We start from the raw sequence: 26,902 nt of genomic DNA on the forward strand, positions 1-26,902 counted from the left end.
AAAGATTTTTATCAGCAAAATGCTTGGAAAACCCTTGGACCAAAAAAACTCCCTACATAGGACAGAAAAGCTGGGTGTGTGATTAAAAGGCGTTTTAGAGTCAGGCATCAAGAAAAGGAAAAGATTAGAATCAAAAGGCAAAGTCTTTGTCAAATTGTGTAGTTAAAGAACACTTTTTCTCTAAAATATTTTGTGATTCATATGGATACACACATAGGGGTATTATTAATTATGGTAATTTCCTATTTTGACAATTTTTTTAAATAAAAGTATTATTTTTAAAAAGATTCTTTTAGAAATGACTCTTAGGCAAATATAAAGAAAACAAATGTTCAAATATTTCATTTAATCTATTAAGCAATGAGATATCCACTAAAATGCATTATAAATTCAAGGAGCATTAAAAAAGCTAGGTTATTCACAGGCAAAGATACTATTATGATAAGAATATTATAACATAATTAATATAAAACCGGCATACAATCTTGAGTTATCTGCTTTATCATACAGAAATTATTTACAATAATATCTGATAAAGATTCAACAAGAACTACAGTAAGTCTGGAACCTTTACTTTGTAGTAAATAATGAGATGAACTTAGATGATACTTAAGTGACTCTTGTCTCTAAGTAGAATCAAAAGAATATACTATAATTATTTTAATCTTATTTTTGAGTTTCTAATAATTTTTGATAGTTTCCCCTCACTAAAGATTGTTCTTAATAAGAAAAATTGGACTGGGAGTTCTCACTAGGTTTAGATGATTTCCATCTGTGTATAAAGTGGACTAATTAGCCATGTAACTCTTAGGAACCTTTAATATCAAATAAATATTAAGTCCACACAATTAATTTCTGTCCAGGAGTCAGAACATCTTCACTTGGATTTTTAGGAACATCTATAATATACTATTTTGCCTCCTGTTGATTACAAAGATAAATGAGTTCCTTTAATGTGGAAGTCTCCAACATGTCCAGGGTCTTTGGTTTTTAAGGAAACAATCTTCTTCATACTTGAGAAACTCAGATCCCATAAGTCAGGTACCAAGTTCCAAAGGAGAACTTTGTAGGCATAAGCTTCCCCAAAATTTCTTAATAATGAGATTTTTGTGCCTGATTCATTGAGAATTATTTTCAAGTATTAACACTATTGTTATTTCTTTATATAATTAGGTCAAAGTGTCCAATATACTCAGATACAAAGAAAACTGATTCTTTTTTTGTACTGGGGATTGAACTCAGGGGTACTAGACACCTGAGCCACATCCTCAACCCTTTTAGGTATTTTATTTAGACACAGGGTCTCCCTGAGTTGCTTATTGCCTCACTTTTGCTGAGGCTGTCTTTTAACTTGTGATCTACCTCTCTCAGCCTCCTAAGTTCCTGGGAGAAAACTGATTCTTAATGAATAATGTAAATAATTACATTGCCATGGAAGGTAGGGAGATATAGTGAAACATTTTTTTCAGAATTATAATAGAGTCATCAAAAATTATGTGCCATTATAGCCAGGTGCAGTGGCACACACTTGGGAGGCTGAGGCAGGAGGATCACAAATTCAAAGACAGCCTCAACAATTTAGGGAAGCCCTAAGCAACTCAATGAGACCCTATCTATTAAGCAGTTCTTAGGTAAATTGAAGATACCGACTTTGGGAATGGATTAAGGTATCTCTTGTGCAAGAGATATAATCATACAATCACATATAATCATAACATCACTCCCACCATTGCCATTTGTCATGATGTAATGCAGCCAGTAGTGCCCTCACAGAACTGAGCAAATGAGGGTAACATGTTTTGAATCTCCAGAACTGTTAGCTAAATAAAACTTATTTTCTTAAGAAACCATCAGAAGATATTTCATTATAGTAACAAAAACTGATTAATTCAATAATTAATCTCTTAATCTTCATGAAGAGCTTTAAAACCAATATATCCTTTAATCAAGAGAAAATCAAGTTCTGGTGATACATTAGCAAATAGTTGAGAGTAAGATTTTTATAAGCTTTCTTTAAGATAATCAAAATTGAGCCAGATAACATTATAACAAAAAAAAGGCAGAATAAGAAACTCAAAAATCTCTCATGCTTGTGAACTGGTAGTTTTAATATTATTGAGATGACAATAATTCTCAAATTGAGCTATAAATTTAATGTGATCCCTGTTTAAATTCAGGGTATCATTCTTGCAGAAATAAACAAATTGATTAAAAAACTCATGTGGATAAGAAAGGGATTTAGAAAATCCAAAATGATAATTAAAAAAAATAACAAAGCAGGGACTCATGCAACTTTTTTTCAAAATTTACTGCATAGCTTTAAACAACCAAGATAGTGAGATCCCATCATGAGCATAGATAAACAGATTATTGGAATAGAATTCAGAGTCTCTGTAATATGTTGATATCATTATTAAATATTGCAAGCCTATATAAAATATGTACAGTTAAAATAACAATAAGAATTAATGAAAATCCATAAATAAATCTACCCATTTTCAATTAATTGAATTTTGAAAGTGGTAGCAAGAACATTACATAAAGGAACAAATGCTATTTTTAACATACAGTGTTGGAACAACTAGAAATCAAAAGGTTCAAAGATTAAAGTTGAACACCTAACTCACATCCTATACAAAAATTAAATCAAGGTGGATTAAAAACCTAAATATGAAAGCTAAAGTTACAAAAGTCTTATCAGGAACTTAAGAATTGGTCTGTGTGACTTTGAGTCAGTTAAAAAAAAAAAGATTCTTACATATGAAAATAAAAGCACAACCAACCTAAAATTTTTAAGAATTGTACTTTATTAAAACTAAACACTTTTGTGCATCATAGGACACTACCATGTTATGAAAAGGTAACTCACACAATAGGAGGAAATTTTTTGCAAATCATACATCTAGTGTGATCCAGAGTAGACAAGTCAGTCTTACAACTCAGTAATAAGTTGAAAACAACTAAATTTAAAGATGGAAAAGATAATTTAACAGGTATTTCTTTATAAAACATGCTAAAATGTCCAATAAATCCATGAGAAGATGCTCAACATCATTATTTATTAAGTAAATATAAATCAAAACCATAATGAGATACCCATTCACGTCTACTAGACAGCTATAGGTGTAGGTATTCTTTTCAAAAAGTTTAAAAAATAGAATAAGTATTAGTAAAGATATGAATACAATGTTGGTGAGAATTTTAAATAGTTCAGATACTGTAGAAAATGACTTTTCAGTTCTTCAAAATGTTTGATATCAATCTATCATATGACCCACAATTCATTTCTATGTATATTCTCAAAGGGTGTTGAAAACGTATGCTCATGCAGAAACTTGTACAGCTGCAGGTTTTCCAGCCAAAATCACAATTATCTAATCCTTTAGCTTTTTGTCTGATAAACCAAAACATCTATTTTATTTTATAAGGGAATTTATTTTTTAGTAAGATTTTGTGTTGTCTTCCCAAATGAAAATTCTCATCCCGAAAATGAACTGGTAAGAATCCTATGTCTACAAATTGGGGAATATGGGTAGGCAGATAGGAATACTCTTCCAAAGCCAGGCAGGGAGATTCAAGAAGAGCAGGAAGATGAAAGACATTTCCTTTGGAACCTGACTCCAGCCTCACCACAGATCTAGAGTCTCATACCAGACAAATTGGAGGGGTAGGAGATGAGGAAGTCTTTTCCCTTTAATAGTAATTAATCAAAATGATAAGAGCTACATTTATTGCTCTGAATATACCACGTTAAGAATAATGAAGAGGCACATAAAAGAGGTTAGTTACTATTTATATCCATACTCATATTGAGTTTATGATTTTAAAAGTATCAAAGAATACACTTCTGAATATATGTTTATATCATCTATCACAATTTTATTATATGTAATATATATTTAATACCTATATTAGAAAATATATACAACATAAAGTTGACTGTGCTAATTAAGTATCCCTTTCTCCAACTTGCCTTCAACATTATGACAAAGGAACAGGTTACTTTTAAAAGGTAGCTAATACACAAAATATTGAAACTAAAAGAAATTTTATTACTATTTAGTAAAATGACTTTTTTAGCCTTTTAAACTGATATATAATAGTCATACATGTTTATAGGGCAAAGGATAATAATTTGATACATGTATATAATATCTAACCAGCTAATAGGGTAATTAGCATTTCTATCTCTTTCAGCATTTATTATTTCTTTGAACACATCTCTTTCTAGTAGAAGTAATAGTCTTGGTTTGCTTTTTATCAAATAATTCTGGAAATTCTCTACCTACTGGTTCTATTCAAAATGACATATACCTCTATGAATATACTTCTCTTAAACTTATGAAAGTAAATACTATAATCTTCATTAAGAGGATGTAAGTATTCAAATGATATTATTAAATAATATTTTTCAGAAAAATGCCAACACATATTAATAACCACATTACTTCTTTCCTCTTTTCCTATAGATCACTGATAGACCTTGACGTAGGCATCAAAAAGGAAGTTAGTATTTTCATGTGTTAAAAAGTTCAAGTATTCCTCCTCACTGAAGTCAGATTTATTATATTTTTCTTCCTTCTATATTTGTCTTTCCCAAGGGCAATGCTAATGACCACCCCCAAAATCCCTGGTGATGTTTAAGGACCATCATAACTTAATGATTACTCCCTGTGCTTCTTGTTTCCCTTTAGAACCCCAAAAGATACAGCATTTCACAATGGCAAAGTCTCAAGTTAGAAAGTGGCTTCAGTCGACTCTCCTTTCCCCTCTCATCAGTGCCCGTTCGGGGCTCCTACAGGTGGTACAGAGAGAATCAGGTAGAAGAGTAGAGCACTTCACTGTGGATGAATTTGTATGGATAATATACGATGGAAAGGATAGGACTTTTTGGTACATAAAATGTGAGTCCACTTAGATCATTTGAATTTTCCATGTTTAATTGAATTAGAGTCAGCCATATATGTCTCTAAAGAAAGGGATCATGATTATGTGAACAAATAAACTCAAAAGAGTTTGTTATTTTTCAATATGTTTGTTATTCTTTGACAAGTATGAAAATTCTTACCTCAGTACAACAACTGTCATCATCTGTTAGTGTCATTGAAATCTACTGTTGTTTTACAGGGTTTGTTTTAACTGGTTCTCCATGGATTGTTAAATCTTGCCAACTTAAAATTGGTGCATTGAAAAGAGCATCTAACATTTCAAAGTTTCATTTGGGGGAAACTTCTTTTGAAAATGTTTGCATTCCACTAAAAGTTCACCAGCCTCTCTTTTTACCATTATCTCTATTAACAATGCTTCCCAAGTTTGAGGTCAAAGTTCAAGTGCCAAAGATAATTAGAATCCTGGATGAAAGAGTTAAAAAAAAAAGTTAAAAAATAGAATTAGTATGTGGAATGTGAGTTGTTTTTGCCTACATTGTCATATTTGGCCTCAATTCTGGATGATTATTTGGCTAAGTACAGATAGTAAATTTTGTATCCCTCATTACTTTTATCATAATACTCCATTGACTTCTCTTTGACTACTTATTAATAAAATCATAAATATAGAAAAGAAAAGGGAAAAAGACACCCCTAATCATTATTTAGCAAGGAACAGCTTTCCATATTTTCTTTAATAATCATATTTTTTGCTTTATTATTTTAGGTTAAATTAAAGGTGACAAAATTTTCCCCAAGTATGTACTTTTAAAATACAGAGGTGTTTTCCCACTTACCCAATACCATTATTACACTTAGCAAAATTAAAATATTTTACAATATTAGGTATAAGCTAATAGTCAAATCATCAAATTTTCCTGAGTGTGTCTAGAGCTGTGCTTATGTATTGTTTTGGGCAATTTTAATTTATAAGCCCTCTTTGTTTTAATTCTCTATGATGGAAATTTTCAACCACATTATAAGCATTAACATAAAAGTACAATGAAACCTCATGTGTCTTCTACCTATTAAAAAAATTATGAAGTCTTCCAATTTCTTGCTCCATTTGATTTCCCTATAGTACTTTTCTTTTGCTTTAATATTTTGAAGCCAATAATATGACCTAAAAATATCTTAAAGTTTTAAAAATATATAGCCTAGTTTCTCCTCATGGCACTAACTTATTGAAGAGATCCTAAACATTTCACTTGCTGAATCTGCCTTCTTACTTTCTCATGGAACATTGCATTAATTATGCTTAATCTCTCAAGTGGGCAATTTTAAGAAAATTATTTGATGGTTAATATAAATCTTTCCCATACAGTGATGGAGCAAATTGTTTAATAGCCTGAAATATCACCCACAGAATTTTTTACTTTAGGATATTTTCCTTTCTCCTTGCCTTCTTGTACATACCATAAATACTAATCGTGACATGGAGAGACAATGAGGAGGATCTAGTGAAAGTGACTGACAACATGAGAGGAAAGATCATATGTCAAAACTACTGGGCAAAAGCCAATAATTAGAATTCTAAAGAAGTGATTTAAGGATAGAATAAATGATCTAGTGACCAATATCATGACTATAAGAGTAGTAGGTTCAAACCAATAGTCAAGATAATGCATTCCAACCAGTGAAACTATTTTACTGAGGCATGCTGCTATTTTTCTGAGCCCCCTCCCTTTTTTTTTTCCTTTTGGTGCTGGAGATTGAACTCCTGGGGTTTTTAACCACTGAGCCACTGAACCACATCCCCAGGCCTGCCTTTATTTATTTATTTATTTATTTATTTATTTATGAGACTGGGTGTCATTAAGTTACTTAGAACCTTGCTAAATTGCTGAGGCTGGCCTTGAACTTGCAATCCTCCTCCCTCAGCCTCAAAAGTCACGGGGATTAAAGGCTTGGGCCACCAGGCCCACTGAGCCTCCACTCTAAAGTAGTAAAGTGAGGGGTGAACATGATCTCTAAATATCCCTTGTATTTTTGCCTTTTGTGAATTAAGATAACTCTTGCAGTTCTTTTAGACTTGAGAACTAGAACTCATACTTGAGGCTTTTGTAATGTTCTCAGAGCTGCATTTTAATTCAGGGAAGAGCAGAACGGTGCAGGGTCTCTGCGCCCACACAACCAGGACTTTGGAGCAACTCCCACAACATAAATATAGCAGCAACTGACGGGAAACTGGGACAGGCACCAGCCAACTCCCGGAAAATGGGTTGAGGTTCACAGAGCCCCATCAGCTGGTTCCACCAGCATGTCCTAGGCTTCCATGGCTTTTTCGAGGACAATTTCGTGTAGGTGGTGTTGGAGCTTTGCCGCCAGCGGTCTCTTCTGGAGCATTCCTGCTAGTCTCCCCATTACTGGCCTCACCATCCCACCAAAGTTTACAATCGCTCCCAGCAGCCTGGAACCCAGTAATTGGAAACCTCTTAAGGTCCTCAATAAAGGCATGGAAAACCCCCAGTCTGAGTGTGCCAGGATAAAGAGCAACCAGTGGTTCAGGAGAAAATTGAGGCCATTAGATGCCACTTGGTAACATGCTGCAGCACTTGCATAGCTTCAATACCTCCAGGCCCTCATAGGGGGTGGGGAGGCGCTGGTGAGGCAAGAGGAAGCTGAGGACCCTTCCTGCATCCCCATCTTCTGGGTCAGCAAGTAGGTGGTCTACTTGGACAAGTATGGCCTCCGATATCAACTATGTGACAACAGTGTGAGAGTGCACTTGAATGACTCATCCTGCACAAAGACGGAGACAGCCTACAGAATGTAGAGTGACAGCTTTGGATCCTACCTCTCCATGGTTTCCCACCCCAGCTCCTTGATGGAGATCACCCTCCTTAAATATTTCTGCAATTACATGAGCAAAGTCTTGCTGAAAGGCTCTGTGAACCAGGTTCCCCACCTGCAGCACGGTCATCCTGCACCTTAGCAGTGGCTCCCTGCAAATCAGCTTCTTCCAGGACCATACCAGACTTATCCTATGTCCACTGATGGCATCCATGACCTACAATACTAGAAGTGGGACTTCTCCAAGAACTGCCTCAGCTTCCTGGAGGATTAGTGCTGCTGTAAGGAGCTGGCCAGCTGGCTATCCTAAGCTGACACATGGCGGACAAGCTCCTGAGCTCGTTCTCTGCCTGCAATTGCCTCAAGGCCTCCCCCTAGGCTTCCCTCCACTCTGGACTGATGCCTCCTCACTCCCATCAGCTCCTGCGCCTGCTCTAGTCCTTGCAGGTGGGGCTGAGTGTGAGTTATTTTGTACATCTTCCAGTGTGGGTTTTGCAGCCACTTCCGCTCCCATTCAACCCACCAGATGAATTGTACAGAGTATTTCTATTGAATTCAGGACTACTCCTTCCTTGACTATACACATTAAACATATGTGAATCTTAAAAAAACAGACAAACAAAACCCCCACACAACCCCATTCAAATAAGCAGTAGCAGATGAAGCAGGCAGGACAAAGAATATGCCAGCCTAAGTATTATTAGCTAGAGACACCAACACTCCAAGGCTTCTGCTTTAATCCTGTCTCACATAAATAGCCAAGGAATTATCTAACGGCAGATACCTATATCTTAGGGGTTAGGGGTTTCAGCATAAGTTGCTCTGATTCTCTGATCCCTTTTAAAATTATTATTTGAAGTGATATCAAAGATATTTACAAATAGAAAGAAAAGGTAATGAACAAAGCAAAATGATTCTCAATTATTTCATTTTTTAAGGAGGAGAGAAAAAGAACTAATATACTATGTATATACACACACAACCCCACAAATTACTTTTATGTATACTCCATCATATACTTAGGGCCTTCTTTCTTCCTCTCTTCTCTCTCTCATGCATATGTAGGTGTGTGTTATAATCATGTTGGGTTTGCTTATTATTTATTAATTTTATTCTTCTAAATTTGTTCATTTGGTATACAGAATAAATTTTGATTTTATTATCACTAAATTAAAAGAATAATAAAAATAAATAAGCTAAGAGGAAGAAAACTTAAAATCTCAAAAAGAACATAGCAGCACAGTGCAGAATGATTTTGAAAGTTTTAATGAATGGTGCTTCTTTAAGAGGGACATTTTCCAGACATGCTTCTGCATGATTTGAGCCCACAGGGTAATGATATGTAGGAACTGTCAAGAATAACCATTCTGTGAAGGTTTGGTAGTGGGAAATGCAGACGGCCTTTCTCAATTCCTGATTTGTTTCTTCCATGATAGATACACCCATGGGGAACCAGTCCCAGGACTTGCAACTATAAGCATGTGCAGAAAATTATTTCATACTGGTAACTGTTAAAAGAAAAAGAAATTCAGTCAGCAGGTTAGTATTCAGTGTTTTATCTCAATACTATCACTATTTCAGCCAGGAGGGCACCCTATTTTACTAACTAGAAGGAGAATAATAGGGTATACTTGTCCCAAAATATCCCTTACCAAAAACAGGATTTCTATTCTTAATAAGATTTTCATTAGAAAACTAACCTTGAAGATTACAAAGCAAAACTGAATATGAAGTTCCTAAGGTCAATTAACAATTTAACTCAAAAAAGTTTCCTTGGCACCAGAAAGAAAATAAATTTAGTGACTATACATCTTATTCAGCTTGACATTTATTAATTTTGTATTCTCAGCTCAACAGCAATGGCTGCATTACCCAACAGTAAAAACCAACTTGTTTCAGATTAAAAGTACAGGCTACCAATGAAACAGTGAAATCCAAGATCAGAGAAGTGGGAACAGGTTTGAGTAGTAACTGAATATGGGAGATAAAATACTAAACATTAATTTATTTCTCATAACAAAATGAGGATAAGAAAGGTTGACATAGGAAGGAAAATTTAGATCTAAAGTAACTTCTAAGAGTATTTACTCTTTTCTATATATTTTTCAGACCTGTTATTCATTGGAAATAGAACTAGTAAAATCACAAACATGGCCACCAAACTCAAGTTTGTGAGAGTGGACTCACATTTTAGATAAGGAATCCCCTTTTCTGGACAAGTATAGAGTAACTTACAAGTAGGAACAAGTAGAAAAAATTTCCTGTTGATAAAATCTGGGGTCCAGTGATGTAACCCATACTTGATTAGTTATTAATTAATCAATATGACCAAAATTATGAAACCAAGAACTATAACTTTCATAGATAAATCTCACTGATGAAATGTATACACTTATACAAAAGGGCTATGAAATTCAGTCACATTATTTCTCTTTGGGATATGTAATAAATAAAAATTCTTAATGTAATGTAGCATTTACTATATGAATCTCCTTGCTCACCCATTTCAGAAAATACTTTTTCTGTCCTTATCCAGTTAGCATCAGAATTTTCAGTTTCTCACAAATGACTCCCAGTATATGGCTGCCAGTGCCTTCCTTATATCTGTTCTTCTACTTAGAAGTAAGTGAATAAATGGTTCAAATCCTAGGTATAGGTATTATTATAGCATGCATTTCATGGTTATTGTTGTATTGTTTTAATATGTAATGTATATAATTAAAAAACAAAGCAATGAAAATACTGCTTTTATTCATAGTAAGTTTTGCTGTGCTTAGCAAAACAAAGGGGTTCTATGAGAAACGATGAACTCTTTGAGCTGTGTTCTTGTTGCAGTCTTGAGGAGATGGGAGAAAAGAATGTTCTACCAAATTTAAAACCTATATAAATATAGATATGTGATTGCCCGGAAATTAACTAACTACAACCCAGATAATAAGAAATATGGAGCACTGTGACCATGAACAAAGTTACTCTGAGAATGTCTATCCATGCTTGATAAGATTAAGCTGCCAGAAAGATGTGTTTCATTTTTGTTGTATAAAAGAAGCAGAGAAGAAATAAAGGTGCTGCTTATTCTCTACTGGATGTGTGTGTGTGTGTGTGTGTGTGTGTGTGCATGTGTCTTTCTTTATGCATCTCTGCTGTGTCTTTCTTTATGCACCTCTGCTGTACCAGGAATTACAGATTGTCAGTGGGTTCTGACAGAGGAGTACAGTGGCACATGCCTGTAATCCCAGTGGCTCAGGAGGTAGAGGCAGGAGGATCACGATTTGAAAGCCAGACTCAGCAAAAGGGAGGCACTAAGAAACTCAGTGAGACCTTGTCTCTAAAAACAGTACAAAATGGGGCTAGGGATGTAGCTCAGTGGTTTGTGAGGACAAATGCATGGAGCATTGCATACATGGCATACGTTAAGGAGTTAAGGGCATCTGGGTGGCAGGCCACTCCCCTAGGTGTGTGAGTGGCAGGCGGCTTACCCCATAGGCACAGCACTGGGCATAAGGCCATGTGTAGCAGTCCCTGTGCTTGCTCCACCTCCCACTCCTCAATTGGTCGCTGCAAGGACACTCAGCAAACATTGCATTGGTGGCTGCCTGTAATCTGCTTAGCTACTCTCTGGGTATATATACAAGGTAACTATGCAATAAAACCAGACCTGCTTCCTGCGTGGTCTCCAGGGCTCTTGATTAGAGACTCTGCAGCCAGACTCCCCCTCTACCCTGTTCCATAGACCTCATCCCAGGGTAAGAGAGAGCCCATGTAGCAGTTGAGTGTCCCTGAGTTCAATCCCCAGTACCAAAAAAAATGATTATCAGCTTTATAATTATTTTATTTTCCTCAAAAAGAAATATTTTCATGTGGGTTTTCGTAGCTGATCATTTCAGGGGGTAATAGTAAAGTTATTAGCTAATTTGGTGGAATAAATGTGTCAGATATCTTCTAACATATTTTAAATGGATTACTTAATTGTCACTGCCACATGTGAAGGAGGCACTACTATTAGTTCCACTTGTGGGAAGCTGAAGCACAGAAAAATGCTTTATTCAAGGAGGACAAGAGTGAGTACAGTGAAGCACTCTAGCCTCCAGCCAGGTGAAAAGGGGAAAGCAGCCCTTTTAAATTCACTCCTGTAATTTTGGCTCCAGATGTAGTAAGTGATGATTGTAATTATTAAAAACTTCCTGCCTGGAATTTTTTTTTTTAAATGAAAACTTCCCTGGTCTTAATGGAAATACTACAAAGTTTCAAAAATAAACCAGTTATAAGCACGTGAGGATCCAAATGGAAGAAAAGCCTTGTGGTAAACTTAGTTACAACACTAAAGGCATTTTGTGCGTGTTCTCTTTGTTTTCCATATCAATTACCAAATACTTTTTCTTCCTTAGGTTCTTCTGGTGGATGAAAAAGGCGTTCCCATTCCCAATAAATTCATATTCATCTCTACAAGTGAAGTCAATTATCTTTACAAGGCAACTACCAATGAATAGGATCTTGTACTGTTTTCAATCAATACCACTAACATCGTAACCAATAAACTTTTTATTATGGTAAGTAAAAAATAAGTAAATCCTCTGAGGACAAAGAGAGACAAAATATTTAGAGCACACATTGCATTTGAGAGATATAAGAAGTCCAAACATTAAGGTTAGAAATTTGAGGATAATCAAGTTTCATAAAAATTAATTAAGGCATTAGGAAAGGATATTATAAAAGCGACTGATAATTTGATTAGCACTATTTGTACAATTTTATATGTTGTGGAAACATAAATCCTATTTCCTTTGGGTCCTGAATAATATCACCTGCTTCAATCATTCATATAATTTATGTTATATATTTTCACAACTATTTCAGCATTTTAAATAATAATACAGACACACACCCTAGTATATATTTCCTAATCATGGTGATCAAAATATTTCTGCAGCTCAAAGTTTTCTTGCTAGTTATCACAAACAAAAAGTTTTAAGAACTATAATTTGTTGATTCTTGCTTAAGAGTATTTAAATTATTTCTAATTCCCAATATTCACATGTTAATTAAATTTATATATATAAAACATTTATTGATCAGTAAGATAATATATATATATCTATCTAACTATCTATAATTTTAATTAAACAAATTTATATGGGATTTCAGTTATCTGACAATTCTTTTTTCTGCTCATTTGGATGATTTATTCTTTCCATTTGAACATCTTTGTTCCTCTGGCTCTGAAAAGTAGAAGGTAAAAATATATCAAAGCAATGATGAGTCATCAGAATCAAGGTAAAGGAGAAAAATCTGTGAATGACTTCCTTTTAATATCTTCAACATAGGGATGCTGACAACTTAAGTATTTGGTGGTCAGCGGGGATGAGGGAGACTGAGTAGAAGAAACATATTTTTAACTATTCATTTTGATAAGAAGCCAAATAAAAAATTTCAAGATAATTTTGTCTTTTGGCTTTTCTGTTGTATCAGGTCTACTACCAGCAACCTAACATATGTTTTAACTATATATAGAGATCAAAGAAGAACAATAGGGAGCTCAGCATATTGCAAGTCATGTTTTCTCCTTAAGTGGGAGTTACCTTGACCTGAGCCTGTGGCTGGTACCTTGCCCTGTGGCCAAACACAGAATATCAAGGCACACTATATACTGGATGAACAAGCCATGGGAAAGTTCAAAAACCTCATTTTCTATTACCTGGTAAGAATAAGGCAGTGGAATGTATTTGGGTCTTATCAGTAGACAGAAAGTGGTCAATGAGTCCAAGAATGTCACAATAAATTATTACCCACAAGTAATTCTCATCCATGCTCCCTTGACTCTTTTTTAAAAACAGGTTAATTCCCTGCAGCAGACTCAACAAATAAAAGCAGGTCAAAGTCAAAGATGTCAAGTCTCTTTTCTGTTTTTTTTTCACTTCAGATCATGGTTGAGGGAAGTATCATCAGATCAGGGACCCATGCTCTGTCTGTAGAGTCAGGAGACAGTGAGTACCCTCAAACCCATCTCCCCATTTCTTCCCTAACATATCTATTCTTACCCTTCAGTGACAGTTCACAAATGAGGAAATTATTTTTATTATTCCATTATAACAAGAAGGAAGACAATAAGGAAAATAAAGAACCTCCTTATGATTCTTTGGCATCTATAAATATAAAAATGCCAAGTCAGCATTGAAACTTAAGAAACAGAAATATTGAACTGGCACCACTCTGCGCAGGTGCAGTGGGAGGCCCACCATCCCAGACTTGGCGGCTCTGCTGGGTGGTATATTCTCTGGGCAGCCACCAGTCATGCAACCCTCCCCGGGACTCCCTGGTTAGGCTTTGCTTCATCAGGCAGTGCAGGTCGCGTTGCGAACTTCTAGCAGCACCTTGGTAGATGAGTTGGAGGATTCATTCCATGCTTGCTTTGCTTCTCTCTTGAATTGGGATTATGCCAATGGCATTGATCAGGAAGAAATTGGAACTGGTGTTGATGGGTGTATCCAGAAGTTTCTGGATATTGCAAGACAGAATGCTTTTTTTCTACAAAAAAGATTGTAGCTCTCTGTCCAGAAACCACAGCAAGCTATCAAAGAGGATGTCTCAGAACTAAGAAATGAGTTGCAGTGGAAGGATGTACTGGTACAGAAGTACTTGACACAGCTGAGGCATTGGCAGCAGGTGCTAGAGGACATCAGTGTGCAGCACAAAAATCCAGCCAAGTCCCTCAGGGTTCCTTGGCCTACCTGGAGCAAGCATCTGCCAAAATCCCTGCACCTCTGAAGCAGACCTGAGAGAGGTCTGGCCTACAATATAGCCTTCTGCAAACAGTTTCTCCAAACCTCTCTGTGTAGACGTGGCATTTTAGAAAAACTATCTGTCAGAGAATGAGTTGTTGTTAATTTTATTTCCACTGAAAAATTTCCCCAATTTTTATGAACTGTTAAGTACTTCAGTAGTTTATAAAATGCCAATAGCTTGCTAAACAAAGTGAGGTTTGTTTGTTTTGTCCGCAGCAAAGTTTAGATTATTAGTTTGATGCACAGATTTTTTTCTTGATTTTTTTGCTTGTTTTTAAAATTTTATATAACTTTTAGTTTGTTATGATCTGAGGGGGGGGGGAATTAAAATACTCCTAGAATTATGGGAGAAGGAATTTGGTTTTAGGTCTTAGAGAAAAATATGTAAATTTGCTGTCTCAAGACTTTTAACTACCTCAAGAAGAGGAATCTAATGCAACATTTATAATGCTTCCATAGCAGTACAGAGTGCAGATATTTTGTAAATCTGTCAGAAAAAAAAATGTTAAGATAGGCTAGGTTAGCATAGTAATATTACAGTAGACCCTTAAGTTGATACTGCCTTTGTTGTGTGTTGTGTGATGTTTGCTATTTTAATGGAGCTGTATTAGGAGCTACTTCACCTCCACAGAGAACATGTGGATCCTCTGTGGGGTTTTGCCCTCTTGTTAGCAGAGGTTTTCTTTTCTCTGTTTCATGTATCTCTTAGATTATATCGCTTCAGCCAGGACAAACACTCCTCTGTCTTCTGAATAGTCAGTATGTCTGTGGCTGTTCTTGGTTCATTTTGTCCATTCCAACACTGAAGATTTCTCCCAATGTGCCTCAGTATCCACTCATGTTTCTGGTGTGGCCTGGATGCCACGTGGTCCACAAAGCCTCCACTCCATTCCGGGCACAGAACTTTTATTCCTTCCACTTTCTTGTGAATTAGTGAGTTGTATCTGTTTCTGTGCCCCCTTGCTGCATTATATACTCATGGGAAATAGTTTATCATTAAATTGTTTATCATTAAACAAATTCCTTAGTTTTTCTATTTTTTAAATTAATTTTATTCAACTAAATGTAGGTCATAAAGTCAAGTCAGCATTGAAACTTAAGATACAGAAATATTGAACTGGCACCGCTCTGGGCAGGTACAGTGGGAGGCCCTTCCCGTGAATTACAGTAGGAGGCATTACTTCCCTTGAATATACAGGAACATGTATGTTATATGATACTTTGTACTCACTTTGTATACACATATTACTCATTTTGTTTGTGAGCTGTGAGAATGATACTTGGTTTGTGGACCTATGACCTCTGATACCAGCCTGAAGCCAGCATATCTCCCCTTGGTTGGAATGTATAGGTCAAAACTTAAAAGATATTTTTTACTCCTAGAGATTTTAGCCTGGTCATCTCATGCTAGTTAGAAGCTCTGATTGGCAGCTTTAGGTTTCTTGATTAAAAACCTAAATAAACACCCAGTGTGATGGCACACACCTATAATCCCAGTGGCTCAGGAGGTTGAGGCAGGAGGATCACATGTTCAAAGCCAGCCTTAGCAAAAGCCAGGTGCTAAGCAACTCAGTGAGATCCTTTCTCTAAATAAAATACAAAATAGGACTGGGGGATGTGGCTCAGTAGTTGAATGCCCCTGAGATCAATCCCTGATATGCCCCACTCACACCCCACCACAAATAAACTAAGTTTGAGGCAGTCTTTAAATGATAAAAGTGTTTTTAGTTAAAAAAAATCAGAAACTTTTCTACTTGGTGCTTAATGAAAATGTTTTCAATGAATACATATACAACTTATTGTCATATCTTTATATTAATTCAGAAGTTATCTAAAATGTTTTCAATGAATACATATACAACTTATTGTCATATCTTTATATTAATTCAGAAGTTATCTGTCAAATAAATAACAATTTTTTAATATTGTCAAAAAACTCAGAAATGTTGCATTATGCCTTTTGCTTATCCTAATTTTAATTTAAATAATTTGTTAATTTATTTTTCTTAATTTAAGTTTTAATATGCTTTTAAAAATGCTATCAGAGTATACTATCTAACACTTCTAGTAGACATACATTAATAGGACTTTTAAGAGCCTAAAATTGCAATGAAAAGTCAAAGATCTACATATTCTCTTAGGAAGTCTAGTGACAATAATTTTTTTCTTTTTTTTTAAATTACATGATGGCATGGAAAGCATTACAATTCTTACTACACATATAGGGCACAATTTTTCATATCTCTTTATATAAAATATGTTGATGCCAATTTATGCCTTTTTACAATATTTTTTAGTTGTAGATGGACCTTTATTTTATTTGTTTATATGTGGTGCTGAGGATTGAACCCAGTGCCTCATACATTCTAGGCAAATGCTCTACCAATGAGCTACAGCCCCAGCCCCCAATTTATGCCTTTATACATGTAGTTTTTTTGTTGTTTTGCATTATAATTCTTAATACACATATACACCACAATTTTTGTATCTCTGTTTGAATATAAAGTATGTTGACACCCAATTTGAGTCTTCATACATGTACTTTGATTATTATGATGTCCATCACATTCCACCATCCTTGCTAATCCCCTACCCCCTCCTTTTCCCTCCTACTCATCTGCCCTATCTAGAATTTATCTATTTCTCCCATGCTCTCCCTCCCTACCCCACTATGAGTCAGCCTCCTTATATCAGAGAAAACATTCGACATTGTTTTTTTTTTTTTTTTTTTTTTTTTAGGACAGGCTGTTGTTGTTACCATTGCTCTGTAGTATAGTTTAAGGTCTGGTATAGTGATACCACCTGTTTCACTCTTCCTGTTTATGATTGCTTTAGCTATTCTGGGTCTCTTATTTTTCCAGATAATTTTCATGATTGTTTTTTCTATTTCTATGAGGAATGCTATTGGGATTTTGATTGGAATTACAATAAATATGTATAGTGCTTTTGGAAGTATGTTCATTTTGATAATATTAATTCTGCCTATTCAAGATCAAGGTAGATCCTTCCATCTTCTAAGGTCTTTGATTTCTTTCTTTAGGGTTCTGTAGTTTTCGTTGTATAGATCTTTCACCTATTTTGTTAAGTTGATTCCCAAATATCTTTTTTTGAGGTTATTGTGAATGGGGGAGTTTTCCTCATTTCCTTCTCAGAGTATTTGTCACTGATATACAGAAATGGTTTTGATTTATGGATGTTGATTTTATATCCTGATACTTTTCTGAATTCATTTACTAGTTCTATAAGTTTTCTGGTGGAGTTTTTTTTTTTTTTTTGGGGGGGGGGAGGTCTTCTAGGTATAGAATCATATCGTCAGCAAATAGAGCTAATTTAATTTCTTCTTTTCCTTTATATATCCCTTTAATTTCTTTTATCTGTCTATCCAGTGTTTCAAGAACTATGTTGAATAGAAGTGGTGAAAGAGGGCATCCCTGTCTTGTTCCAGATTTTACAGGGAATGCCTTCGATTTTTCTCTGTTAGAAAGATGTTAGCCTAAGGCTTAGCATAGATAGCCTATATAATGTTGAGATATGTTCCTGTTATCCCTAGTTTTTCTAGTGTTTTGAACATAAAAGTGCTGTATTTTGTCAAATGCTTTTTCTGCATCTATCGAGATGATCATATGATTCTTATCTTTAAATCTATTGATGTGATGAATTACATTTATTCATATCTGTATGTTGAACCAACCTTGCATCACTGAGATGAATCATGTTACACAATCTTTTTGTCTTTGATTTGCCAGCATTTTTTTGAGAATTTTTACATCTATGTTCATTGGAGATATTGGTCTGAAGTTTTCTTTCTTTCATGTGTCTTTCTTGGTTTTGGATCAGGGTGATATTGGCTTCATAGAATGAGTTTGAAAGTACTCCCTGTTTTTCTACTTCCTGAAATAAATTGAAGAGTATTGATATTAACTCTTCTTTACAGGTTGTGTAGAACTCGGCTGTGTATCCATTGGGCCTGGAATTTTCTTGGTTTTTAGAATTCTGATGGCTTCTTCTATTTCCTCACTAGATATTGGTCTGTTTAAGTTGTGAATATCTTCCTGATTCAATCTGGGCAGATCATATATATTAAGGAATTTATTGATGCCTTCAATGTCTTCTATTTTATTGGAGTATAAGGTTTCAAAATTCTAATTATCTTCTGTATTTCTGTAGTGTCTATTGTGATATTACCTCTTTCATCATGTATGCTGGTAATTTGAGTTCTCTTTCCTTCTCTTTGTTAGTGTGGCTAAGGGTCTGTCAATTTTATTTATTTTTTCAAAGAACCAACTTTTTGTTTTGTCAATTTTTTCAATTTTTTTCCTTTTGTTTTGATTTAATTGATTTCATCTCTAATTTTAATTATTTCTTGACTTCTACCTCTTTTGCAGCTAGTTTGTTCTTCTTTTTCTAGGGCTTTAAGATGTAATGTGAGGTCATTTATTTGTTGATTTTTTTCTTCTTTTAAGGAATAAACTCCATGCAATGAATTTTCCTCCTAGTACTGCTTTCATAGTGTCCCAGAGATTTCTATATATTGTTTCTGTGTTCTCATTTACCTCTAAGAATTTTTTAATCTCCTCATTGATGTCTTCTGTAACCAATTGTTCATTCAGTAGCATATTGTTCAGTCTCCATGTGATGCAGAAATTTTTATTCTTTATTTTGTCATTGATTTCCAATTTTTTTTCCATTATTATCTGATAAAATGCATGGGAGTATCCCTACTTTTTTGTATTTGCTGAGTTGCTTTGTGGCATATTATATGGTCTATTTTAGAGAAGGATCCATTGCTGCTGAGAAGAAAGTGTATCTGCTTGATGCCAGTTGAAATATTCTATATATTTCCATTAAGTCTAAGTTATTAATTGTGTTATTGATCTCTATAGTTTCTTTATTCAACCTTTGTTTGGAAGATCTGTCCAGTGGTGAGAGAGGTTTGTTAAAGTCCCTCAAGATTATTGTGTTGTGGTCAATTTGACTCTTGAACTTGAGAAGAGTTTGTCTGATGAACATAGCTGCACCATTGTTTGGGGCATATCTATTTATGATTGTTATGTCTTGTTGGTGTGTGGTTCCCTTGAACAGTATGTAATGTCCATCTTCATCTCTTTTGATTAACTTTGGCCTGAAGTCTGCTTTATTTGATATGAGTATGGAAACCCCTGCTTGCTTCTGCAGTCCATGGGAGTGGTATGATTTTTCCCAACCTTTCACCTTCAGTCTGTGTATATCTGTTCCTATCAAATGAGTCTCCTGAAGGCAGCATATTTTAGGGTCTTTTTAAAAATCCAATCTGCTAGCCTATGTCTTTTGATTGGTGAGTTTAAGCCATTAATATTCCGGGTTACTATTGAGACATGGTTTGTATTTCCAGCCATATTTGTTTATTTTTGTTATTTAACTTGACTTAGTTTTCCTCTTTGATTAGTTTTTCCTTTAGGGTACTTCCTCCCTCTGCTGATTTTCACTGTTGTTTTTTGTTTCTTCTTCATGGAATAATTTTCCAAGCATGTTTTGTAGTGTCGGTTTTCTAGCTATAAATTCTTTTAACTTTTGTTTATCATGGGAGGTTTTTAATTTCATCTTCAAATCTAAAGCTTAATTTAGCTGGATACAAGATTCTTGGTTGGCACCCATTATCTTTCAGAGCTTGATATATGTTGATCCAGGATCTTCTAACTTTCAGGGTCTGTGTTGAAAAACCTGATGTTATCCAAATTGGTTTTCCCCTATTTGTAATCTGATTTCTTTCTTTCGCAGCTTTTAGACATTATTATTACTGTGTGTATTTACATGACTGCATGACCAATGTGATTCTGCATCCTGTACACTCAGACAAATGAAAAATTATATTTCATCTGATTCAAATGTATGATATGTCAAGGTCATTCTACTGTCATGTGTAACTAAAACAAATAGAAAATTTAAAAAAACTTCTCTCCTTATTATGTATATTGGTCATTTTTATTATAGTGTGACTGTGACTTGATGTGGATCTATTGTGATTTTGTACATTTGGCATCCTGTAGGCTTCTTGAATTTGTATTTCCAATTCATTTTTTATGTCTGGAAAGTTTTCTGATATTATTTCATTAAGCAGATTGCTCATTCCTTTGGTTTGTACCTCTATGTCTTCCTCTATCCCAATAACTCTTAAATTTGGTCTTTTTATGCTAATTCATATTTCTTGGATGTTCTGCTTGTAGTTTCTTATTATTTTTGCTGTGCTGTCTACATTCTTTTGAAGATGATATACTTTATCTTCCTTGTCTTATCTCGTACCTTCTAAGTGCTCTACTCTGTTGGTGATGCTCTCCTTTGAGTTTTTAATTTGGTTTATTATTTCTTTCATTTCAAGGATTTCTGATATATATATATATATATATATATATATATATATATATATATACATTCATTCTATCTCCCTGCTGAGGTGATCTTTTGCTTCTTGGATTTGTTTATGTGGCTCACTGTCAAAATGATCTTTCATTGCATGTATTTGCTCTTTTTTTATCTTCCTTGAGTTCACAGAACATTTTAACCATGTACATCCTGAACTCCTTCTCTGTAATTCCTTCTTCTGTGGCTGCCAATGATGCTAATGATGTGTGGTGTCTTGATTTGCTTAGGACCCTTTCTTCCCTTATCTTTTCATGTTGCTTGTGCGTGTTCCTTTCCAGCTCTGTGGGTCTGGAGTGTTATTGCTTTTATCCTATAGGTTTTTAGTGCTCTTGTAAGGTTCCAAGATGTCGCCTTTGTAGGGCGAGACAATGTTAACAGATCCCAATTTCAACAATATACCACTTATGAACAATTTGTTGTTACTAAGATGTTTACAGTTTAGTCTCAATGTACAGAAATGTTGAATTCAATTATTATATAAAATATAATCAGTAATTTTGTAAAAAGGTTTACAGTTTCTGAAGGTGGACATTGAATGGGGGGTGAGGCATAGGATGATATGCTGAGGAGATAGGATGAGATGATATAGAGTTAATATATCTTAGGAAGTATGAAAGAGAAATCTAATGAAGAGGGTTAGTAGCAAGAGAATAGATAGGAAAAAAATTTAGGGTAGACAAATACATGGGAAGACAGTAGAGTACATAAAACAAATACACATATGTATTTAGAAAAATACAGGATATTAAAATAGTAAAATTTGGAGGGGAAAAATGAAAGAAGAAAAAAAGAAAAGAAAAAAGGGCATATACAATACCTCTATATTATATGATTCAGGTGACTCAGTCCTCAAAATCTTATTTCATGTAAAGTTCTTGGTTTCACATATATTGGGGATGTAAGGGCCAGAGGATAGAGGAGTAGAAGAGAAAGAGAAAAAATACTCCAAGAAAGAAACCAGGGTTCTTGCTAGTTTTAGAGATCTGTATCTTTCCTACTTCTCTTTTCATCCAATAGGTGGCATTGTCTGTTGTCAGTAGGTTTCTCTGCCCTCAGGATGTTGTAGGTAACCAGGGTGGGAAGATTTGTCCTGGTGTAGGGCACCTGGAAGCAGGGAGTGCCACCTGCCAGTCCCTGTAGGGAGACTGCACCTCAAGGGTCTCTTTTTGTAACCACTGATATGACTGGGGTGCCCAGTACTATCTCCCTATCTTGCCTGGAGATTTCCCAGGCCCTGGTGTCTCTGTTAGGATCCAAACATTAGCCCTGTCTCCCTCTCCCTTAGCAGTTTCCAATTGGGGAACTTCTCACACTGGGGCTTTCTGTGGGTGGCTCCCTGGTCACACTTCACACCTGTGTTGGGGAGCTACTATGTTGGGTTTCCACCGCTGGGGAGATGGGGAGGTTGCAAACCTGGTACCTAGCTGCTGGAGATCTGATCTGGGAGCTGCCCCCACTTAATATGGTGAGAATGTTGAGCCAAGGTGGAGGCAGTCTGCTTCCAGCACTGGCTGGGGTGTCTGGAAAGGTGGGGGTAGCAGGTGATGACATTGTTCTGTGGGTAGGTAGTAGCTGAGTGACCTGCATGGGAGGTGAGCAAAGTCTAAGAATTCTGCAGAGGTGCTGATAGGTGATTCTGCTAAGGTGCTAGAATCCCTGCATGGGCTAGAACTTCAGGGTTTGGGTTTTTGGGAGCCAGGAGTCAGGAGTCCTAATTGAAAGCTGAGGCCCAGCCCTGTGTGGGATCACAGCTTCTGGTGATTTCTGTGGAAATCATCTGTGTAGGGGTCTTTTTTTAAAATATATATATATTTTTAGTTGTCAGTAGACATTTATTTATTTATATGTGGTGCCGAGGATCGAACCCAGTGCCTCATGCATTCCAGACAAGCGTGCTTCCTGCTGAGCCACAGCCTCAGCCCTGTGTAGGGGTCTTCTAACACTCTCAGAGATGCAGTATTCTGACTAGGTGAGCTCTGGATCATGGAGCAACACAGACTGCTGCCTCCCTCTGGCCTGCCATCTTCTTGATATCCTTTTGGGGAAAGCAGATTGGCCACAAGGTCAGGAAGGTATGTGCCTGTTACTACTGCCATATCTACTCCTATTCAAACACTGTTGAGAAGTGAAAGGAGATTCAGAAGGGGTTAAATACTGGGATCCAGGATCTCTACACTGTGCTTCACAAAACTGAAGATTATTTAAGGCAAGTGCTGTGTAAAGCTGCTGAGCCAGTGAACAGCCACGTCATCCAGGTGAAGAAAATGAAAGCCATTTACCACATGCTGAACATGTGCAGCTTGGACTGACCAATAAGTGCCTCATCCCCAAGGTCTGGTGTCCTGAGGGTGATCTGCATGACCTGTGCAGGGCGCTAGAGGAGGGATTGGGAGAGAGCGGGGCTACCATCCCCTCATTTATGAACACAATCCCCACAAAATAAGCACCCCCAACCCTAATCCAGACCAACAGGTTCATCGAGGGATTTCAGAGCATCTTGGATGCTTATGGCATCAGGAGCTACAGGGAAGTGAATCCAGCTCTTTTCCATCATCACATTCCCAGTTTTGTTTGTGGTGATGTTCGGAGACCTTGGTCACAGTTTTGTGATGTTCTTATTTGCCCTCTTATTTGATAATAAATGAAAATCATCCTGGGCTGAACCAGTTGCAGGGCATCTTGAGGATGTTTCTCAATAGTCGATACATCCTCCTGCTCATGGGGCTGTTCTCAGTGTACACAGGCCTCATCTACAGTGAGTGCTTCTCCAAGTCACTCAACATTTTTGGCTCTCAGTGGAACGTGTCTGCCATGTACAGCTCCAGTCACACTCAGGAGGAGCCTGAGAAGATGGTTCTGTGGAATGACAGTGTTCTGAGGCACAACAGGGTGCTGCAGTTGGACTGAGCCGTTCCTGGAGTGTTCCGACACCCTTATCCTTTGGGTATTGACCCAATTTGGAACATAGCAACCAATCACCTCACTTTCCTAAATTCTTTCAAAATGAAAATGTCTGTGATACCTCATCTTTATGACTGTCTATAAGTGGCTCATGTTTCTGGCAGAAACTTACAAGAATGCTCCCAGCATTCTAATTGAGTTCATCAACTTGTTCATATTCCCAGCAAGCGGAACAAGTGGCCTCTACCCAGGGCAGGAGCACGTCCAGAAAGTGCTGCTGGTTGTTACAGTACTGTCTGTTCCCATTCTCTTCTTGGGAAAACCACGTTTCTTGTTGTGGCTACACAATGTGCAGAGTTACTTTGGCATAAGCCGGAGTGGTTACACACATATAAGGAAAGATAGCGAGGAAAATGTTTCTCTGCTGGGAAACCAGGATACAGAAGAGGGAAATAACCAAATGGAAGATGGATGCAGAGAAATGCCTTGGGAAGAGTTTCATTTTGGAGAAATACTATTGACTCAAGTAATTCACTCCATTGAGTACTGTCTTGGCTTCATGTCCAACACTGCATCCTACCTGCGGCTCTGGGTACTCAGCTTGGCTCATGCACTGCTCTCTGATGTCCTGTGGGCCATGCTGATGCGATTGGGCCTACAAGTGTACACCACCTACAGTGTCTTGCGCTGCTCCCAGTGATTGCTCTCTTTGCAGTTTTGATGATTTTCATCCTCTTGATCGTGGAAAGGCTTTCTGCATTTCTTCATGCCATATGCCTCCACTGGGTAGAATTTCAGAACAAATTCTACATTGGTGCAGGCACCAAATTTGTTCCTTTCTCATTCAGTCTACTTTCATGGAAGTTGAGTGACAGTGACAACGTGGCATGATCATATTGCTGTAACCAATGAGCTCTCAGAATTATGAAGAATATCATGTTATAGAATTTCACGTATGTCAAATTTATGAGAGGAAAAGTTCTGTCTTCATTGATTACCTTATGATGTAACCAAACAATTCTGTAACATATACCTCTTCTTCATATGTTAAATATTTTGTTACACTTATCAATTTCAGATACATAATTTTTTTTCTGTTTTTATTACAAGCAAGTGTTAGGTCATGCCAGATGTTATATTAAAGGTAATTGTTTCTAAATACAGGATGGGGGTGGGGGAAGAAGCCAATTTTGGAAGGCTAATTGAAAATGGTTCTAGATACTTGATTCCTTTTAAACCTTATTTTAAAAGATACAGAGTTTATTATGTCAAAAAAAGAAATTAAATATATATAGTTTCTTTCCACCTTCAGATGGTAAAAAAATAAAACCACAGGGAATACCTTTGAAACAGGTGGTCTCAATAATTCAACTAGAATGAAACTGTAGAAGAATCACTGTTAGCTGAAGATTACCCAAATTCCTACCCCATCATCACAGCCAAGGAGAGTGGGATAGAGCTTACCCAAGAGCAAATCACTCCTTGGAATTGCTAACTTTAAACCCATACTCCCTATAGTATCAGGAGGAGATTAAGTGAAAACAAGCCACTGACTTTCTATCCCTGTCATGAGAATGAATAGAATCTTGAGGAAATGCACCAGCCATGGTGGATATTTCTGTACTATAGATCAGAATATACAGAGATTCTGCATTCACAGGCTCCACAATTGCAAATAGCCACCAAATCCTTAAACTACACATAAGCCCCTGCAGAAGACAGTTGTTACTTAGCAATTCACAGTACCAAGCCACCATCAATTATACTACAGATCGATAGTTAAATGTGTGTGTGTGTGTATATATTATAATCAAAACAGGCATAAATACCAATGGAATAGAATAGAATACACATAGACAAACTCACATAGATATAGTCATCTAATAATATTCAACAAAGGTGCCAAAAAGTAACACTGAAGATAGGCTTTTTAACAAATGTTGCTAAGAAAACTGGATATTCATATGTAAAAGAATGAAGTTAGATCCCTGTGTCTCACCCTGCACAAAAGAGGTGAATCAAAAATCTAGGAAATAGACCAGGAACCCTGCAAATATTAAAAGAAAACATAGTCTCAATACTAAAACATATTGGTTCAGCTACCAACTTCCTTAACAAGAACCCTCCCAAAAATCTCAAAAAATAAAATCAAGAATCAATATTTGGTATTCCATCAAATTGTAAAGCTTCTGCACAGCAGAGAAAACAATTAAGAACATGAAGAGAAATCCCACAGAATAGGAAAAAATTTGTGTCACCTTTTCCTCAACAGAGGATTCATATTCAGAATATATAAAGGACTCAAAAAACAAATAACCCAATCAATAAATGGGCAAAAGGACTAAACAGACATTTCTCAAAAGAAGAAATACAAATGGCCAAAAATGTACACACAAAAAAAATGTTCAACATTTTTACCAATCAAGGAAAAGTAAATCACAACTACATTCAGATTTCATATCACTCTGGGTAAAATGGCAAATGCAAAGAGTATGAGTAATTATAAATGCTGGTAAGAATGTGGAGGACACTCATATGTTGTTAGTGGACTACAAATTAGTGTAAGCATTTTGGAAAGCACAATGAAGATTCCTCAAAACCTAGGAAGCAACCACAATACAACCCAATTTTCCCAGTTTCCTTGGTATATATCAAAATGAATTAAAATCAGCATACTCTAATGATACATGCATACCAATGTTTATAGCATCATCATTCATAATAACCAAGATGTGTAAGCAGATCAGATACCTATCAGTAGATGAATGGATAAAGAAAATGTGGTATATACACACAATAGAGTTTTACTCAACTATAGAGAAAAATGAAATTATAGCATTTGCTGGTAGATGGATGGAATAGGGGAACATCACGCTAAATGAAATAAGTCACATTCTGAAAGTCAAAGGTTGAATGTTTTCTCTCACATGCGGAAGCTAGAGCAAAATAAGTGAAAAAATGGGGAGGAGGGATTCCATGATTTTTTTTTAAAAAGGGATCTCAGTGGAGTAGGAAAATGCAATTGAGAGGCAGAAAGTATAGAAGAGGAAAGGAAGGAATTGCAGAATAAATTTGGTCAAATTATACTATGTACATATA

The 26,902-nt window shown here is 36.0% G+C and overlaps 2 pseudogenes across 2 annotated transcripts; both read left to right on the forward strand.

Annotated features, from left to right (window-relative positions):
* Window positions 1-7,933: 7,933 nt before the first annotated feature.
* On the forward strand, window positions 7,934-14,497 carry LOC308658156 (mediator of RNA polymerase II transcription subunit 28-like; annotated as a pseudogene). Its single transcript has 3 exons — window positions 7,934-8,180; window positions 9,831-9,888; window positions 13,940-14,497. The product of its transcript is annotated as a mediator of RNA polymerase II transcription subunit 28-like (transcript).
* A 7,801-nt stretch (window positions 14,498-22,298) lies between these two features.
* On the forward strand, window positions 22,299-24,694 carry LOC308658157 (V-type proton ATPase 116 kDa subunit a 2-like; annotated as a pseudogene). The gene is made up of 2 exons: window positions 22,299-22,463; window positions 22,900-24,694. The product of its transcript is annotated as a V-type proton ATPase 116 kDa subunit a 2-like (transcript).
* The last annotated feature ends 2,208 nt before the right edge of the window (window positions 24,695-26,902 follow it).

Source organism: Spermophilus citellus (assembly GCF_964194105.1).
Source record: "Spermophilus citellus genome assembly, chromosome: 10".
NCBI classification, from domain to species: Eukaryota; Metazoa; Chordata; class Mammalia; order Rodentia; family Sciuridae; genus Spermophilus; species Spermophilus citellus.